Consider the following 15,463-nt stretch of genomic DNA (forward strand, 5'->3'; position numbering starts at 1 on the left):
ATGTCTTATAATTTAACTGCACCCTTTATCATGATGTAATGTCCTTCTTTTTTTCCTGATAGTATTCCTTGATCTATTTTGTATGATATTAATATTGTCACTCCAGCTTTCTTTCTATTAGTATTGGTACAGCATATATTTTTTCATTCTTTTGCTTTTACTCTACATTTCTGTTTATATTTAAATAGTTTATCCTAGACAGAATAAAGTTGTGTCTTGCTGTTTATCTGCCATAAGTTGAATATGCCACTTTCCCTCCTCTGATTCTTATACCGAAATTGCAAGGTGATTAGGTCATGAGGGCTCTTTTCTCATGTGTGGACATGGTGAGAAGACAGCTGTCTATGCATCAGGAAGCAGACTCACCAGACACCAACGCTGCCAGGTGCCGTGGTCTTGAACTCCCAATTGCCAGAACTGGGAGAGAGAAATTTCTGTATTATGTAAGTCACTCAACCTATAGTATTTGTTGTAGCAGCCTGAACAGACTGAGACATTATCCAATCTGACAGTCTCTGCCTTTTAATTAGTGTTAAAAATTAAGCCATTTTTTAAAAGAGTAAATACGGATATAGTTTAACTGAAATCTATCATCTTGCTATTTGTTTTCCATTTGTTTCATCTGTTCTTTGTTCTTTCTTGTCTCTTTCTCATGGCTTAATTTTGATTAATTTATACAATTCATTTTATCTCCATGATTAGCTTATTATATATACCTCTTTGAGAAAATGTAGTTGTTGCCCAGGGCTTTCAATATACATGATTAATTAATAACAGTGTACTTCAAATATTATGTTGCTTTATTTACAGTGTAATTTGTATAACAGTTTATTGCCAATGATGTATGATATCATCCACTTTGCATTTACATATGTATAAACCCTAAGGCATAGCTACTAGTTTTTCTTTACATTCAATTCTTTTCTGGAGCAAATAAAAGTGAGAAAGAATGTCTTTTATATTTACCTCTACTTTATTTCTAGTGTTATTCATTTATACATATTTGTGTGGATCCAGGTTTTTGTCCAGTATCATATTCCTTTTGCCTGAAATCTTGCGTTGCTTTTCTAATTTCCTGTGGTGTAGGTCTGCTGATATTCTCTGATTTTTATATCATTCATTCATCCTTTAGTCTCAAAAACTATTTCATTTTGGGAAGGCATTTCTAGCATTTGTACTTGAATTTTTTTTTACAGCATTTATTTTTTCTTTGTAAAATTTCATAGCTGTTGAGGCATGTTGAATATGTTTTCCACTATATTTATAATTTATTACTTATTAATGATAGGTATTTAAAATTCCCTATCTGATATTTCCAATGTTTGGGTCATTTCTGAGTCTGATTCTGTTACTTGCTTTGTCTCTTGACAGTGGGTTATTTTTTTTTATTTGTGTCATATATATATATAAAACATTTAAGCCTGGGAATAGGGATGCCTTTTCTGTTAGACCAATAGTATGAGAGGTTGAATCACTTTACTCAGTCTCTGAACTGGTTTGAGTTTTGCTTCAAGGTTATCTTGTACCAATCTTGGGAGATAGGTAGCCAGAGGATTTTACTCAAGGTTACTGCTCCCCTGTCAGCTCTCAGCCTTTCCTTTGTGCTCACACCTCAGTTTCCTTACCTCTGTCTCAGGGACAGATGTCTGTTGCTTGTCGTTTAGTGCTTTCTAACCCTATGGCAGCAGCGGTACGGGGTTCTCTGCTGTCCTGCTCCAGCTTCATTCTGAAGCAGGCGTGTCCCTTATCCTTCAAATTGGAGGGCTGTCAATAATACTACTCCTAATCAAGGGTTTTTTTTTTTTTTTCCTTATTTCATAAATAAGCTTCTATTCTGGGGGCCATAAAAGTAATGCATCAGAATGATTTCCCATTTTTTCTGGAGAACCGAGTCCTTTCATAGGTCTGATAGTTTTTGTTTTTGTTTTTGTTTTATGATTTAAAAAAGGGATCTCTATCTTCATACTATTTGTGATATTTTCTCCTCACACCTTAACTATTCTATTTTCTAAGATCTCCTTGTATCACAAAGTGTGTGGTCTACAAACTACACACCCTCTGACTCATGTACCTACGGGGAACTGTAGACTGCAGTCTAGAACAGGTCCACAGATTTTTTTCTTTTGTCTCACAGCCCTTTGAAAATATATAATGTTAGCCTATAGCTGATTTTGTGCTACAGCAGCAGACATAAATATTTGTAACAGAGGCCATTCGGTCTACAAAGCCTAAATATTTGCTATATGGATCTTTATAGAAAACATTTGTTAACCTTGGTCTTGAAAGTGTGAGTATAGAAATTATAGAAATTATAGACCCCAGGGTCTAGAAAGATAGAGATGGGTCTTAAGTGGCTCTTAGGAGGTACCTAACCCAGAGGGCAGCACAGAATAAGTCTGCTACACATTCTTCTTAGGTTTATTTTGTTTTCAAGTGAAAAATTTCCCATTCATTCACTCATTTGTTTCCTGGCATGGTTCCCACCACCACTATTATACTACCTGAGAGTTCATTCATATCACTTTTTAAAAATGTTGCTTTAAATTTAATAATTCTAGTTATATATGTCATTAAAATATATCTAATAGCTTAAAAATCCTGCCAGTACTTTGCTTGTATAGCTGCTTTTTAAAATTCAGAATCCCGGGTATAATCTGATCAAAATTTCCAGTTTGAAAATAATGTCACAAGTTTTCCTCTATACATGCTGGAAAAGAAGCAGGCAAGCAGAGTTCTGATTCATGCCTAAACCCCTCCTGCCAATTTATTTCAATTTGCTTTTCAGACAACTGGCAGGAATGGCTTGCCTATGAATTTTCTTTTAATGAATCAATGTCCAACAAAAACATCAACAGATTTAGGTTACAAATAATGATCTCCTTTGACAGGCAGAAGTTAACACTATTTTTTTTTAAACTGGATTGGAAATATCTACCGTAATCCCATTTTTTCTTTCATTAGTTAAAAAGAATTCAGGATTTTAGCCAAAGCAGGATTTCAAGTGTAGCTTGTATTTTTACATGCTATAAAGTTTTACCCTTTGCCCAACAGCATATAAAACTTGCTTCAAATAACAGCCTTTGAGCTGAAGCCTAATTTTTTTTATCATTTATAGATATATTTGTATGCACACATGTGTAAATATACATGTATATATTTATATTTTATATGCATATACTTTGTCTATCACTTTAAATTATATATAGAATTAAAAATAAAGACTTAAAGCTTTAAATGTAGACAAACCAAAAAAAAATTAGAATAATCTTCTAATTTATATTTAGTTTATATTTTAGATATGAGTTTGTATTACTCTCCCGATATTCTAAAGTTTGGCTCTCCTGAGTATCTTCATTTATTGGTGAGTATATCAACTGCCATCTCCCTTCTTTCACATAATTCCTCCAATGGTGGAATAGTGATAATAAGCATTTAAATTTTATCTCTACCTGTAGGTTTTACAAAGGAATATAATATTATATAATCCCCATTCATAGAGTGGTCCTATTCTCACTCTAACTCAGAAGAAGAAACTAAAATCAGTGTCAGGATTCAAAAGCCTAAGAGAGGAACTTAGAAGTCAATTTGCAAAATCAAGAACAGCAACATTTAAGGCCAGAGTCAAAAGAAATATATAAGGAAAACAAATATTCATGAAACATTAGAACAAGAGTTAAAATACTAACATTTACAATAATTTAAAAATGGTTTTTATACTGGAATGCAAAAGTAGGAAGTCAATAAACACCTGGAGAAACAGGCAAATTTGGCCTTGGAATATGGAATGAAGCAGGGCAAAAACTAATAGAGTTTTGCCAAGAAAATGCACTGATCATAAAAACCACCCTCTTCCAATAACACAAGAGAAGACTCTATATATGGACATCACCAGATGGTCAACACTGAAATCAGATTTATTATATTCTTTGCAGCCCAAGATGGAGAAGCTCTATACAGTCAGCAAAAACAAGACCAGGAGCTGACTGTGGCTTAGACCATAAACTCCTTATTGCCAAATTCAGACTTAAATTGAAGAAAGTAGGGAAAACCACTAGACCATTCAGGTATGACCTAAATCAAATCCCTTATGATTATACACTGGAAGTGAGAAATAGATTCAAGGACCTAGATCTGATAGATAAGAGTGCTGGATGAACTATGGAATGAGGTTTGTGACATTGTACAGGAGACAGGGATCAAGACCATTCCCATGGAAAAAAAAATGCAAAAAAGCAAAATGACTGTCTGGGGAGGCCTTACAAATAGCTGTGAAAAGAAGAGAAGTGAAAAGCAAAGGAGAAAAGAAAAGATATAAACGTGTGAATGCAGAGTTCCAAAGAACAGCAAGAAGAGATAAGAAAGCCTTCTTCAGCAATCAATGTAAAGAAATAGAGGAAAACAACAGAATGGGAAAGACTAGAGATCTTTTCAAGAAAATCAGATACCAAAGGAACATTTCATGCAAAGATGGGCTTGATAAAGGACAGAAATGGTATGGACCTAACAGAAGCAGAAGATATTAAGAAGAGATGGCAAGAATACACAGATCAGATCAGATTAGTCACTCAGTGTGTCCGACTCTTTTCCACCCCATGAACTGCAGCACACCAGGCCTCCCTGTCCATCACCAACTCCCGGAGTTCACCCAGACTCATGTCCATCGAGTCAGTGATGCCATTCAACCATCTCATCCTCTGTCGTCCCCTTCTCCTCATGCCCCCAATCCCTCCCAGCATCAGAGTCTTTTCCAATGAGTCAACTCTTTGCATGAGGTGGCCAAAGGACTGGAGTTTCAGCTTTAGCATCATTCCCTCCAAAGAAATCCCAGGGCTGATCTCCTTCAGAATGGACTGCTTGGATCTCCTTGCAGTCCAAGGGACTCTCAAGAGTCTTCTCCAACACCACAGTTCAAAAGCATCAATTCTTCGGCACTCAGCCTTCTTCACAGTCCAACTCTCACATCCATACATGACCACAGGAAAAACCATAGCCTTGACTAGACGAACCTTTGTTGGAAAAGTAATGTCTCTGCTTTTGAATATGGTATCTAGGTTGGTCATAACTTTCCTTCCAAGGAGTAAGCGTCTTTTAATTTCATGGCTACAGTCACCATCTGTAGTGATTTTGGATCCCAGAAAAGCAAAGTATGACACTGTTCCCACCGTTTCCCCATCCATTTCCCAAGAAGTGGTGGGACCGGATGCCATGATCTTCGTTTTCTGAATGTTGAGCTTTAAGCCAACTTCCTCACTCTCCACTTTCACTTTCATCAAGAAGCTTTTGAGTTCCTCTTCACTTTCTGCCATAAGGGTGGTGTCATCTGCACATCTGAGGTTATTGATATTTCTCCCGGCAATCTTGATTTCAGCTTGTGTTTCTTCCAGTCCAGCATTTCTCATGATGTACTCTGAATATAAATTAAATAAGCAGGGTGACAATATACAGCCTTGACGAACTCCTTTTCCTATTTGGAACCAGTCTGTTGTTCCATGTCCAGTTCTAACTGTTGTTTCCTGACCTGCATACAGATTTCTCAAGAGGCAGGTCAGGTGGTCTGGTATTCCCATGTCTTTCAGAATTTTCCAGTTTATTGTGATCCACACAGTCAAAGGCTTTGGCATAGTCAATAAAGCAGAAATAGATGTTTTTCTGGAACTCTCTTGCTTTTTCCATGATCCAGCGGATGTTGGCAATTTGATCTCTGGTTCCTCTGCCTTTTCTAAAACCAGCTTGAACATCAGAAGTTCACGGTTCACATATTGCTGAAGCCTGGCTTGGAGAATTTTGAGCATTACTATACTAGCGTGTGAGATGAGTGCAATTGTGTGGTAGTCTGAGCATTCTTTGGGACTGCCTTTCTTTGGGATTAGAATGAAAACTGTACAAAAAAGATCTTCACGAACCAGATAATCACGATGTTGTGATGACTGACCTAGAGCAAGACATCCTGGAATGTGAAGTCAAGTGGGCCTTAGCAAGCATCACTACGAACAATTCCAGTTGAGCTATTCCAAATCCTGAAAGATGACGTTGCGAAAGTGCTGCACTTAATATACCAGCAAATTTGGAAAACTCAGCAGTGCCACAGGACTGGAAAAGGTCAGCATTCATTCCAATCCCAAAGAAAGGCAATGCCAAAGAATGCCCAAACTACCTCACAATTGCACTCATCTCACACGCTAGTAAAGTAATGCTCAAAATTCTCCAGGCCAGCCAGCCTTCAAAAATATGTGGACTGTAAACTTCCAAATGTTCAAGCAGGATTTAGAAAAGCCAGGGGAAACAGAGATCAAATTGCCAACATACGCTGGTTCATCAAAAAAGCAAGAGAGTTTCAGAAAAATATCTATTTCTGCCGTATTGACTATGCCAAAGCCTTTGTGTGGATCACAAGAAACTGGGGAAAATTCTGAAACAGATGGGAATATCAGATCACCTGACCTGCCTCTTGAGAAATCTGTATGCAGGTCAGGAAGCAACAGTTAGAGCTGGACATGGAAAAACAGACTGTTTCCAAATAGGGAAGGGGGTACATCAAAGCTGTATATTATCACCCTGCTTATTTAATTTATATGCAGAGTACATAATGAGAAACACTGGGCTGAATGAAGCACAAGCTGGAATCAAGATTGCTGGTAGAAATATCAGTAACTTCAGATATGCAGATGACACCACCCTTATGGCAGAAAGTGAAGAAGAACTAAAGAGCTTCTTGATGAAAGTGAAAGAAGAGAGTGAAAAAGTTGGCTTAAAGCTCAACATTCAGAAAATGAAGATATGGCCGCTGGTCCCATCACTTCATGGCAAATAGATGGGGAAACAGTAGAAATAGTGACAGATTTTATTTTTTGGGGGTCCACGATCACTGCAGATGGTGACTGTAGCCATGAAACGCTTACTCCTTGGAAGAAAAGTTATACCAACCTAGACAGCATATTAAAAAGCAGAGACATTACTTTGCCAACAAAGGTCTGTCGAGTCAAAGCTATGGTTTTTCTAGTGGTCATGTATGGATGTGAGAATTGGACTATAAAGAAAGCTGAGTGCTGAAGAATTGATGCTTTTGAACTGTGGTGCTGGAGAAGACCCTTGACAGTCCCTTGGACTGCAAGGAGATCCAACCAGTCCATCCTATTGGAAATCAGTCCTGAATATTCATTGGAAGGACTGATGCTGAAGCTGAAACTCTAGTACTTTGGCCACCTGATGCGAAAAACTGACTCATTTGAAAAGACCCTGATGCTGGGAAAGTTTGAAGGCAGGAGATGAAGGGGTTGCAGAGGATGAGACTGTGGGATGGCATCACCGACTAAATAGACATGAGTTTGAATAAACTCCGGGAATTGGTGTAGGATAGGGAGGCCTGGTGTGCTGCAGTCCATGGGGTCGCAAAGAGTCAGACACGACTGAGCTACTGAACTGAACTGAACTGATGCTCTACTTTCTGAAAACTGTGACTATGTTACCTTACATGGCAAAAGGGACTTTATATATGTAATTTATCTTAAGGAGCTTGAGATGGAAGATTTTCCTGGATTATCATATTGTGCCCAATTTAATCATAAGGGTGCTTAAAATGAAGAAGAAGAGAGTCAGAGGGGGATGTGACAATAGAAGAATGGTCACAAAATGCAATGTTGCTAGCTTTAACAATGGTGGAAGGAGACCACGAGCTAAAGATTGTTGACAGCTCTAAATGCTGGAAAAGTCAAGGAAGTGTTAGGTAGGTAGAATAGGGAAAAGGAGTCCAAAATGGCAGTGGCTAAAAGACAAAGAAGGGAAAGGCCCTCGAAAATAGAACAAAAGAAGGTCCGAGGACCAGAGTGAGGACCTCAGGTAAAACAAACAACACTCCTGGCTGGCCCAATTTACATAGGACAGGCCCAGGGAGAGATGAACATATAAAAAGAGGAGCCAAAGCTAGCTCTCTCTCTCTCCCGTGCATGGGGCACTCTTCTCCTCGTGTCTTTGGGTCGACGTGCCCTCATGCCTTGAAGATGGATTTTCCTGCTATCTTCTAAATAAAATAGAGCTATAACACTGATTTGTCTAAGAGCTATAACATGGTCCTTTCGAGACCTGAGAGCTATAACACGGTCTATCCAAGACCTGAGAGCTGTGATACGCCAAGGGGGCTTTAATGTCCGTCACTCCAAATCTTTGTTGTGACGAGACAAAGAACCGAGGAACATATGCTCACGTGACAGAAGCAAAACTTCCCCTAGAGCCTTCTGAAAGCGATGCGGCACTTCTGACACCTTGGTATTCGCCCCAAAAGACACATGTCAAAATTTTAACCTACAGAACAGTAAGAAAATAAATTTTATTGTTTAAGCTACTAAGTTTGTGATGATTTGTTACACCAGTAGAAAAATAAATGCATTACAGTTATCACAGCATTTATGTTCCATTGGTTTTGTTGTTCAGTGATAATTTTCTTAATATCACTAGCTCTCTGTTTGTATGCTACACATTTTGATTAAAATCTTAGCCTAAAGGACTGACTGTTTGAGGGTGCCCCAACTCCAAAGCGCCGATCTGTAGGATTTTCTAGATCTCTCCATATATGAGAATAACTTTCAGTTATCCTGTTCATAATCAGCAACTTGACCATATAGAATTCTCAAGTCACAATCTTTTATTCCTTTTACCTTCTATACTGTTATTAATTATCTTTTCCTCCTTTCTCTGCTAAACTATCCTTTTTTGTTGTTGTTATAGGAAATAATTGTTTCCTGTCTACAATTTTCCTAATTCTTTTGTCCTAAAGATGCAAATCTTTTTTAAGAAAAAGCTTTTTATTATTTATTTGTTTTCTCTGTTCAGTTCTTTACTCTGATTTCTATTATTTGTATGTTACATCCCCCAGATCTGTTCTTTTTGTCTCTTATCTTTTCTCTCATTATCTTACTTCTTATTCTAAATTTTGGGAGAATTATTTTTTTTTTCTATAGTATTGGTTAAATTTTATTCAATCTAATGTGTCCTGCCTCCATTGTTCTTTTTCAATTAACAATCTTTTATTTTCATTTACAACCTCTTCAGACGATCAGGAAGAAATAGAAAATAAGAACAGATCAGTTACCAGCACTGAAGTTGAATCAGTACTTAAAAATCCCCACGGTAAAGTCAAAGACCAGATGGCCTCACAGGTGTATTGTACTAAACATTTAGAAAAGAGTTAACATCTATCCTGAAACTATTCCAAAAAGGAGAAGAAGCATTCCTGAACTCATTCTATGAGGCCACCGTCATCCTGATACCAAAACCAAAGACATAACCAAAAAATAAAATTATAGGCAATATCACTGATGAATACAGATGCAAAATTTCTCAGCAAATACTAACAAATTGACTCCAATAATACATTAAAAAGATCATACACCATGATCAAGTAGCATTTGTCCCAGGGATGTAAGGGTTTTTCAATATCTGTGAACCATGTGATACACTATACCAACAAATAAGAATAAAAGCCATATGATCATCTCAGTAGATGCAGGAAAGGCTTTTGACAAAATTCAACACCCAATTTATGATAAAAAGCTTTCAGAAAGTGGGCATAGAGAGAACATGTTGTTGTTTAGTTGCTAAGTCATGTCTGACTCTTCACAATCCCATGGACTATAGCCAGCCAGGCTCCTCTGTCCATGGGATTTCCCAGGCAAGAATAGTGGAGTGGGTTTCCATTTTCCCCTCCAGGGGATATTTCTAACCCAGGCATTGAGCCCACATCTCTTGCGTCTCTTGCGTTGGCAGGCAGATTCTTTACCACTGAGTCACCTGGGAAGCTATATATGACAAATCCATAACTAATAATCATACTCAATGGTGAAAAGCTGAAAGCATTTCCTGTAAGATCAGGAACAAGGCAAGGATGTCCACTCTTGTCACTTTCATAGTTTTGGAAGTCCTAGCTATAGCGATCAGAGAGGAAAAACTGTCACAGTTTGCAGATGACATGATATTATACACAGAAAATCCTATAGATGCTACTAGAAAGCTATGAGAGTTCACCGGTGAATCTGGTAATGTTTATACACAGAAATCTCTTGCATGTCTATACATTAACAATGAAATATCAGAAAGAGAAATTAAGGAAGCAATATGATTTATTATCACATCAAAAACAATGAAATACCTAGGAATAAACTTACCTAAGGAGGCAAAAGACCTGTACTCTAAAAACTATAAGATGCTGATGAAAGAAACTGAAGATGACACAAACAGATAGATATACTATAATCTTGGACTGGAAGAATTATTATTGTTAAAAGAACTATACTACCCAAAGCAATCTACAGGTTCAATGCAACCCCTATAAAATTACCAATGACATTTTACACAGAACTAGAACAGAGAATTTTAAAATTTGTGTGAAAGCAATCTTTTTAATTTCTTTTAAACTACATTTAGGCCATTCAGGCCAATCTCATGTTTGCTTCCCCTAACTTTGTAAATCTATTATCCCTTAAGGAACATGGGTTAAAGACTTTTCAAACCTCTGTATTCTTCATTCTCTCATTTGCTCTGATTTCTCAGACTAGATACTGACCATCTCTTAAATTAATTAAGTTTCTCTGTTTTCTTATCCAAAAAAAGAAAGTTATGACCAACCTAGACAGCATATTAAAAAGCAGAGACATTACTTTGTCAACAAAGGTCCATCTAGTCAAGGCTATGGTTTTTCCAATAGTCATGTATGGATGTGAGAGTTGGACCATAAAGAAAGCTGAGCGCCAAAGAATTGATGCTTTTGACCTGTGGTGTTGGAGAAGACTCTTGAGAGTCCCTTGGACTGCAAGGAGATCCAAGCAGTCCATTCTGAAGGAGATCAGTCCTTGGCGTTCATTGGAAGGACTGATGCTGAAGCTGAAACTCCAATATTTTGGCCACCTGATGTGAAGAACTGACTCATTTGAAAAGACCCTGATGCTTGAAAAGATTGAGGGCAGGAGGAGAAGGGGTCGACAGAGGATGAGATGATTGGATGGCATCACTGACTCAATGAACATGAATTTGGGTAAACTCTGGGAGTTGGTGATGGACAGGGAGGCTTGACATGCTGCAGTTCACGGGGTCACAGTCGGATACGACTGAGCAACTGAACTGAAGTGAAACTCAAATCCTAACTCAGCTTCTCTCTAGACAAATGAGTTTGGTCAAGGTAGTAAGTCTCTCTAAGCTCAGAGTCCTCCTTTATAGAATATTCCTAATAATGGCACCTACTACATAGATGGACAGGGAGGCCTGGCATGTGCGGTTCATGGGGTCACAAAGAGTCGGACATGACTGAGCAACTGAACTGAACTGATAGTACATGACTACTGATGTTATGATTATGATCATTAAAAATAAATATGATCATTTATTATTAAATTCACTTATGATTAACTGATTTAATACCAGAGCATCATGCACATGATAATTGCATAATAAATGGTAGTTGCCATTCTAATAATTGTTCTTGTCACCATAATAATCATCATCATTACTCTGTCCATGGAATTTTCCAGGCAAGAATACTGGAGTGGGTTGCCATTTCCTTTTCCAGGGGATCTTCCTAACCCAGGGATTGAACCTGCTTTTCTTACATTGGCAAGTAGATTGTTTACCATTGCACCATCTGGGAAGCCCCATCATTGTGGAGGAAGGTCTATTATTAACTAGGCAGAAGTTGGTTTTGTAAGAGTGCTTGGGTTCCCATTCTAATCTGACCAATGTAGATCAAAGGCTAAAATGAAAATTTAGAGTTGCTATAATGTCAATTTCCTATTTCAGAATCTCTCTTCTCTGGAACCAGCATGGATAGCATCTGAGGCTGAGGCAACAGTGGTAGAAAACTTTACTTTTGGATGAGGGTGTCTTTCCCTTCATGGTTGAGGCAGTCAGAAATGTGCTGGAGTATTCTGCTTCAGTCTCATTTCTCATACTTTTTCCTTGCCCACTCCCTCCTAGTAAGAGGCAATCACAGCCAAATGCCAGTTCTCTGCCTGACTTGGTAGTCTACATCAGCTGTGTCAGTATGGGGTGTAGGGGTAGGGAAGTGAACATCACCAAGGCTTCCCCAGCTAATATGGACATAGCCAGTTGGGGGTTCACCTCCAACCTTTGCCCTGTGAGTTAGTGATGACCATGTGGCACTGGGGTAGGGTGGGGATAGAAGGATGTTGGAATCTCTTGTAGTTACTTCCCCTGAAAGGCATAACTTCATAGGTGGTGACTGTCCTCCCCATTCTTAGATATATCATGTCTGTACTTACCTTGCAGAAATTGCTCAAAGTTTCTGGGCATGAGTATCTCATTCTCCTAATTTCCACTTGATAAAGCCTTCCCCATTCTTATATTCTACTTTCTATTTCACTAGTCAACTGAGAGGGAGGGCCTTAGACATGGATACTCATATTAATGCTACAGAAAACCAGCTATTACTCTTGAAATAACTTTTCTTTGGCAAGCTCATTTTATATTCAATAAAAGATTTATTGTTTAAAAATCATAATAAGCCAAAATTTTTTCTAACGGTTGCTTTCACATTATGACAAAGCTGTAAATGCGAATCTTCCCCCATTTTTTAAAAGTTCTCAAATCTTATTTCTGCAGTTTTAGAATCTATGTAAGGTCCAGTAATTTCTAAAAATACTTTGCTCTATTAACCTAAAATGATCTAGCATTACTCTATTACAATAGCAATGAAAACTAAGCCAGGTTTTTATATCTACTGAATTTTTTGTATTTTCAACTACAGCTCAATTCTGCTGCAAAGCTGTTCATCACATTAAATAGGTAGTTATATAGAAGGAGAAAAGATGTCCCTCGATAATACGAAGCAATCTAAAAGGCATAAAAGGTACTGTTAAGGAGATCTCCTCCCAATTGAGGTTAAACAGATGTTGAATGGGCTTTCTGTTTTAAACACTCTCAGTATATTGTGTTCAACTTTTCCTCCATCTAGCTAAGAATGAAACAATCACACTTTAAAATTTTCCTTTTTGGATCATTGGAGATAATTGTTTTGTGATGTGGAATTTTTATTTAGATCATACATTGGTTTATAAGATTCAATCAGTTTTTTACATCTCTTAGTTTGCTTTTTATGAATTTCCACTTAAAGCTAAAAGACTCTGAAATGAGCTTTATTGCCAATTCCTTGTTAAAATCAATTATGTTTAGAATATCTATAACAACTACAAAACCATTTACAATTGCAAATGCAAAGAAAACAAAAGCTTATAGAAGGGTTGGGTTGGGTCCTATTTGTGGCTCTAACAATAGGCAGGGGAAATCTCTAATATTTACTTTAAAAAATTAGAAAAAGTTATGCACCCAGTTCTCCTGAAAAATTCGGGCTTGTGTGTAGGAACAGTCCCTGGTGGCTCAGAGGGTAAAGCGTCTGCCTGCAATTCGGGAGATGCAGGAGACCCGGGTTGAATCCCTGGGTCAGGAAGATCCTCTGGAGAAGGAAATGGCAACCCACTCCTGTACACTTGCCTGGAAAACTCTATGGATGGAGGAGCCTGGTGGGCTACAGTCCATGGGGTCCCAAAAAGTTGGACACAACTGAGCAACTTCACTTTCACTTTCAAGCATTCAACCAATAATTAGGATTTAAGGCTTCCTGAGAGGAATTATCTCTCATACTATAAAAAATATCTCTTCTACTGACCTGCAGAGGAATATCTAAAGCTGTTGCATTAGCTATTCACTTATTTGACCTATGGGCAGATCTTTCTGTCCCTCTTTCCCTACCTTCCCATCTGTTCCCCTGTAGATGGATATAATCTGGAAGAGCAAACAGTGTTTAGCAAAGGCATTAGACATACGGAATAAACACATATTGAAAGATTGTTTTGGTTTTTGTTCCTCTTTTAAAATACTCATGGGAAAGGTAAGATGTTAACTTAACATCTGTCAGGCTGCTTGCCAGAACTTCCCTGGGCATAAAAATCATCTTGAATGCTTACTAAAATGCAGATATCCAGCCCCATCCCTTTGAGATTTTGATGCAGCTAATCCTTGGTCTACACTGACTGAAATCACTACACTTGGGGCCATTATTTTGTAAAATAACAATGACTTGAACACAAGCACTAGGATACCAAAAATAAGTGGAGAACTAAGGATTGTGCAGTATGTCCCATGAGGAGGGATTTATGTGACAGTCCATCTGATAACCAGGATAGCTACTAAGTGACCAACTGGCAGGATATACTGGATAAATGGTGATTCACAGCTGGGGGGATGGATAAGGACAGTGTGAGATTTCATCACACTACTCAAAACAGCACACAATTTACAACTTATGAACTGTTTATTTCAGCACTTTCCATTCAATATTTTCAGGCTTTTGTGGACCAAAACTGGTAACTAAAACTGCTGAAAGAGACACCACAAATAAGGGGGACTATTGTAGCTAAAATATGGCAGATGAGTGATAATAATCATAATAATAGAGGAAGAATTTCTTTTTTTTTCAGAGTTTCTTAACCATAGTGTCAAAACACAGATTTTTTTTCATATACTTTCATGGAATGTACTACATGTATTTTTGCTAATAATAAAATGCTGAAACTTAGTTGAATAATTTATTTTTCTTCTTAGATCAGAGAAGATATAAGCCTATACCTATAATATGGCTCTTTCTGGGCTTGGTCAGTCTGAGTTTGGTCAGAAAAACAGAGTCCAATTATTCTAGAAATTATTTAGGAATAAGGGTTTGATATAGAAATTAAGGTTTGCACAAATGTGGCAGGAGCTGGGCAGTTACAGGCACTTGATCGAAGAAACAATCAGTATTGATTTCAAAGCCCTGGAGTGGCTGGAAAGTTGAGTTTGTGGTCAGCCTAAGAATATGTCGTGTCTGACTGATAAGCCTGCAAAGCGGAAGCCCGTGGGAAAGTCTCTCTGCTGCTGCATCTGATGACTCCCCAGGGTAATGGCTTCTCCTTCATTTTTCCCTTTGCCTCCCCAGTCTTCCAGTAGTGCCTCTCTTCAGTGATGTAGACTGAAGCCAGACAGGAAAGGAGGTCTGAGAAAAAGTCCCCAATGTCAGAAGACATTGGTAGGGATGCTGAGTCAGTACCACCTGGGGTCATGATATTTACTTTCTTAAGGTGGAGAGAAAGTGTGAGGTTAAAGGTAAGACCCCAAGAATTACACACAGCAGTGTATCATCTCTATGAATGTACCCTTACAAAAAAAAGAAAAACAAAGTTTAAGACATCTGATGAGATGTATGTCTGAGTGGCCTATGACTATTGAAGCCTGGTGTGGAGTTTGAGCACACCTTTCCACAAGTGAGATCACTTTTTTAGTTTTAATTTTTTTCATGCTTAGATACCATAGAGGGAGGAAGGAAGGCAATTAAATCAATCTACTCATCTTCTGACAGCAGTTATCAACCTCAGGAGAAAATAAGAAAAAGCCATCTCATCATCACCTGTAGTAAGCTCTGTCCCAAGAG

This window comes from Bubalus bubalis, chromosome 2, assembly GCF_019923935.1.
Source record: "Bubalus bubalis isolate 160015118507 breed Murrah chromosome 2, NDDB_SH_1, whole genome shotgun sequence".
NCBI lineage: Eukaryota > Metazoa > Chordata > Mammalia > Artiodactyla > Bovidae > Bubalus > Bubalus bubalis.